The sequence below is a fragment of the Gossypium hirsutum genome, chromosome A04 (genome assembly GCF_007990345.1).
Source record: "Gossypium hirsutum isolate 1008001.06 chromosome A04, Gossypium_hirsutum_v2.1, whole genome shotgun sequence".
Lineage (NCBI taxonomy): Eukaryota > Viridiplantae > Streptophyta > Magnoliopsida > Malvales > Malvaceae > Gossypium > Gossypium hirsutum.
The window spans coordinates 78,705,290-78,711,289 of NC_053427.1; positions in this window are offsets into that span (position 1 = coordinate 78,705,290).

Below are 6,000 nucleotides of genomic sequence, written 5' to 3' on the forward strand. Positions count from 1 at the left end.
TATTTATATTCATATAATTACATATTGTTATAAAGAGCTTAGATAAGTTAAAGTTATTATATTGAGAAAAAGCTCACTTCATTAGTTTTGGATAGTTTAATTCTGGCACTTGTTTGTAATTCAGTAATTAGCTTTATTTTTCTAAGTTTGGTAATTTATTAAATTAATCTCGATTCTAACCCTCTTTTTCAGCCTTTATCCACACCTTTAACCTAAGCCCCATTACAACCCTGTTAAAGACCTTTTGCTTTGTGTATCATCTCATTTATAGTGTTGGAGATTTAATTTTCATGCAAACCTATGATAATAACTTTTCATGTTTGACTATTGAGTGCTTAATTATTGAACCTTAAACACTTTGAGTGATTTGAGTGAATCTTTAGTGAGGATGTCAACCCTTGTCGATTTGGAGTTAAAGGTTATTACTTAGATAAAGGGGAATACCTATGATCTTATGATTAAAATGCTCAACTTGGATTGTTTGAAACTTTAATGTTCTTTTAGTTGAATTCTCAATGTATGATTACTTGTGGATTACTTCAAAACATTTTTTATGAGAATTATAAGTTGAGAAGAATTTATTTTAATTGCGAGTTGAGGATTTTGCTTGATGACAAGAAAATGCTTAAGTGTGGGGATATTTGATAAACCATAATATATACATATTTTCATCCCATGCTTGGCATATTTATAGATGACTTATCATTAGTTTTATTGAATCCAATGCTCCTAATCCTTTAATTTCATGTTTCATACTCAGGAGAGCATAGGAAAGTGAAAAGAGCAAGAAACGAGCCAAAAACGGACAAAATAGGCTGATTTCAGTGTTCCACATGGCCTAGGCACTTCCACATGGGTAATTCACACACCCGTGTGTGACACACGGGCAGGCCACACACCCGTATGTCATGGTCGTGTCGACATTAAACCACATCAAAATTGCACACGGCCTGAGCACCTTCACACAGGCGTGGCACACGGCCTTGTCCCTGTCGAGCCCAAGTCTAATTCTATTCGGAAAAGGATAATTTTGGGCTATTTTAGGCATTCCAAAGTTTATATAAACACCCTAGAAGAGGATCAAAAGAGGATATACAGAGTAGAAGGAATATTCGAAGACAGCTATCGGAATCAGCTCAGAAGCAGGATCTACTACAAGACTGAAGATCTCCATTCAATTTCTTTAAAAGTTCTTTAGGTTTCTTTATGTTTCTTTGTTTTCTCAATTTTGAGATGTTTTCCCCCATCGTTATGAAATAAACTCCCTAAATACCTATGGGAGATGAAACCTAAGACAGATCTTATCACTATTTGAATTATATGATAAATACTTGTTCTTATTCTTAATTATGTGTTCTTAATTCTTGCTTTAATATTTCAGGATATTAATTCAGGTTTTGATGTGCTTATTCAGTGGAGCAAAAGTCCCTGTTTAATAGTAGATCTAGCATAATTAAGCGGAGTTGAATGCAATCCTAGACATAGAACGACGTAAATCTGTTGGATTGGAGTCAAATCTAATAAGGGAATCCATAGATCGAGTTAATGTGACAATAGCAGTTTTAATTAGAAAGATATTTCAATTAATCAACCTAGAGTCAGTTGTTCTTAGTCTCGAGAGAGATATTAACATAAATTAGGGATTTCTACGGATTAATATTGTCTTCTCCATCGGTTTTCCAATAGTATTTTCCAACTTTTATCTCTGTCGTATTCTTAGTTAATTAGATAATTAGTCTTAGTTTAAAAATATCTCTTTAATTCTTAAGCTAGATAATAAAAAGATAGTAATTACTAGTACTTTTAGTCCTTGTGGATACGATATTTCCAGTCTCACCACAACTATACTACTGTTCAATAAGTGCGCTTGCCTTAGTTGAATTTTTAGTTAGTTTAGCGACCATCAAATCCTCTCCGAGAAATCAATGGCAGGAATACCATTAACGATAGATCTGTGAATTTCGCCCTCCAAAAACTCGAGATCTTCATCAGCATCGGCACTAGAAGAACCCAACTTTACCTTATCAGATGCTCTAAATTTAATCCCCAGAAATTTGTCCTTTCAAGATCTCTTTGGACTCGGTCCAGATTCAACCATCATATCAGTGACTTCCTCACCATTTCCTTCTTTGAAATGGACTTTCTTTGTAATGCAGTTTGTATCCGTCCGAGATCCATCACCATTATCGACTTCTAGTTGAGGAATATTATCGCCAGAGTTCCGAGAGATTTCTTGCATTGGTTTTTTCCCCTAATATGAATAATCATGTATAAGTTTTTAAAAATTATAACTTCTTTTTTTAAATAAAAAATCAAATATCTAAAGGGTTATAAATTTTAGGATAAGATGTGTAACACCCCTTACCCATATCAGATGCCGGGACAAGGTACGAGGCATTATCGATCCTAAACATACACATACATGCAAAAATCGGGCCATAAAATTTCTTTTAATTCAAACTTTTCAAACACATGCATGTTGTCCCTTAATTGGGTCTACAAAGCCTAAAACATACATTAGGATTAATTTGGGACTAAACTGAGAGCTCTGAGAAGATTCGGGAAAACTTAGGAAATTTACCCTAGAAATAGGGTCACACACCCGTGTGGACATGGGGACACGCTCGTGTGTCTTTGACACGCCCGTGTCCTCAGGACGTGTAACTTTCTGTTTATGACATCAGCATGCAAATCGAACCACACGGCTGGGCTACACGCCCGTGTCTCCAAGCTGTGTCCCTCACACGGTTGAGACACACGACCGTGTCTCAACCCGTGTGGCTAATACTTAGGCTATTTTCCAAGCCATATTTCTCACTCATTTAATCATTTATCTTCACCAACATTTTAATACATTTATGAATTAATTTAAGGTATTCAACCAAGCCTTATAATTATCATCGTTTGTTCATTTCGTAGCCATATCAGTCATGATAAAATCATAATAATTTGAATCTCAAACTTACTAAATACAAGCCATACCAATGGCTAGTTACAGTTATATCATTCATAAGCCAACATTGACTAATTAATTAATATATATCAGCCTTATCTCTGTAATTTAAATATATTTTCATAACAACTTATCTTGATTTCATACTATTTCATATTTGAGCTTTAATAACAGAAGTATTTGAAATACCATCTTTATTCAAATAGTACACATGAGATACATAATTCCATAATTATGAATGAACACATTTATCAAACATATTCCATATTCATATATCAATATCTCATGTCTCATTATATCAATAACTATCATTTTCATGAATTTTGAGTTCAATTTCATAATTATTTGTCTCGTGTTCAGTTTATTCCATGTTGAAACTTTATTCATTAAATCATTTGAAATATCAATACATATGGACAGTACTCTCAAGATAAACAATTATATAATCACAAATAATTTCATTCATCAACCAAGTTCTATACTCATGTCATATCAACTCGTACTTCCTTATATCACGTAGTTCTATGTAACACTTACCAAACTTTGTCAAATTAGTGAACGTCTTACGGAATTGAGTACTTCGTTTTCTCGATGCCATAATTCAACTATGGTCTTACACATCTTCACATAATGATGCCATAGCCTAGCTATGGTCTTACACATATTCACATATCACATATCGATGTCAAAGCCCAGTTATGGTGTTACATGAATCACTTATCTCACTGATGTCATATCCCAAATATGGTCTTATACAGTAGCATATATCACACCGATGCCATATCCCAAATATAGTCTTATACAGAAGCACATAATCACATCTCTCCGATGCCATAGGCCAACTATGGTCTTATACGGAAATCACATATCACATGTTGCCATGGTCCAACCATGGTCTTTTGTGTCAATTCGTTTTAGCCACTGAACGAAAGTACTCTACCCTGCGTTCCACTCAATTTGAACATTTAGTTCAATTTTCATACTTTTTCAATATTTACAATTTAATAATGAACATATGAAATAAAACATTATATCATTACTAATTCAACGTTTATTGTTTATAATCGGGCATGTAATCAATTTATACACAAGTCATTCATATATTTTTCCTCCTCCTCTCCATCCACATCCTTGGTATAAGTAATACACTTGTAAGTAACCTTATCCATAATTTTCACTAATTACTTATGTGAATATTCAAGTTATCCACCCGTGTCATAGTCACTAAATTATTTATATCTGGAAATACGGAACTCTAAATTAAGATCTGCTAATTTTTCTTGAAACTAGACTCACATATCTTCTTACCATGAAATTTTTAGAATTTTTTGTTTAGCAAATAAGTACAGTTTATTCTTTAAAGTCACCCCTATTCTGCTGTCTGACAATTCTAACCCTTCTTCACTAAAAATTAATTATCTCTTTATACAGGATTTGAATGATGTTTCTGTTTATTTCTATTGAATATAGACTTATCCAGGATTCTAAACATATAAATTTAAGTCCATAATTATTTTTATTCATTTTTTTATGATTTTTCAAAGTCAAAACAGGGGAACCCAAATTCATTCTGACCTTGTCTCACAAAATTCATTATATCTCATGATTTACAAATTTATTGCTTACACCGTTTCTTCTATAAGAAACTAGACTCAATAAGATTTAATTTCATATTTTTTCATCTTCTAATTCGATTTCTAAAATTTATGGTGATTTTTCAAATTTAGTCTACTGCTGCTATCCAAAATTGTTTTAGTGCAAGCTGTTTATTACCATTTTTCCCCTAAGCTTTTAATAAATAACAATTTCGTCCCTACTCAATTAGCCTCTCAATTGAGCTGATTTTTCTCAATTAACACTTTATTCTAAAACTTTAAACTACTTTACAAACTTTGGAAATCATAATTTCAGCACTAGACTTTAATTCCAAACATTTTCACAATTAGGTCTTAAAATCAATTTTCATCAATTTTACTTGATAATATTATCATATATCAAAATTAAAGCTTCAATTCTATATTTATTCATCATATCCTTCCAGCACTCATCCATAAAAACTTTAAAAATTAACCATGAAATCAAAAACTAATGAAATAGTAAGTTGGACCCAATTGTAAAAGTCCAAAAACATAGAAATTTCAAGGAAAAAGCAAGAATTAAACTTACACGAAGCTAGAGTATGAAAACCAGCTTGAACCCTCTTCCATGGTTGTTTTTCAGCTAATGAAAATGAAGAGAATTGAAGAGAATTCCAGATATCCTCATTTGGTCCCATTTTTATTTAGTTAATTTTGGCAATTTTCCAATTTTGCCCTTAATTCACTCATTTCCTGATTTTTCTTAGCTATTTCCGCCCAAAATATCTCCTATGGGATTTTTTACACTTTAGGTCCTTCCTCATTTGACAATTGAGCTATTTAATCCTTTTAGCAACTTTTACATCTTTTTCAATTTAGTCCTTTTTATTTAATTAACCACCCAAACGTTAAAATTTTCTGACGAAATTTTAATACTACCTTATTGATGCTCCATAAATATTTATAAAAATATTTACAGCTCGATTTATAAAATTGAGATCTCGATACCTGTTTTCCTCAATTTTTTGACTTAATAAATCTTTATAAAACACAAATTACTAATTTAAAAATCTCTCAAAAATCACATTTGTCTCATAATTATTAAATAAATAAATTCACGAGCTTATTTTCCCGATATCATTGAAAGTCGGCTATTACAAGATGTCTATTTAATCTACATTTATAGTTTTGGGACAATAAACTTTAGGATAAGACGTGTATTTAATTTAGGATAGGATGTGTATTTGGCATCCCAATGAGTCAAGAACAAGATACTCTTCAAATAAAGGCTCCTACAAACCAGGAGACATTGTTGATGCAGGTTAGACATAGTGAACTTAAAAGAAACAATTAAGCAATTATTTAAATTTTATTCAATAGAAAACATACTTTTCTGCTTACATCACTTGCTATTTATATAGCTTGAGTAATTAAGTTAAACTCTTGAAGTCATTGATACTAAAAACCATT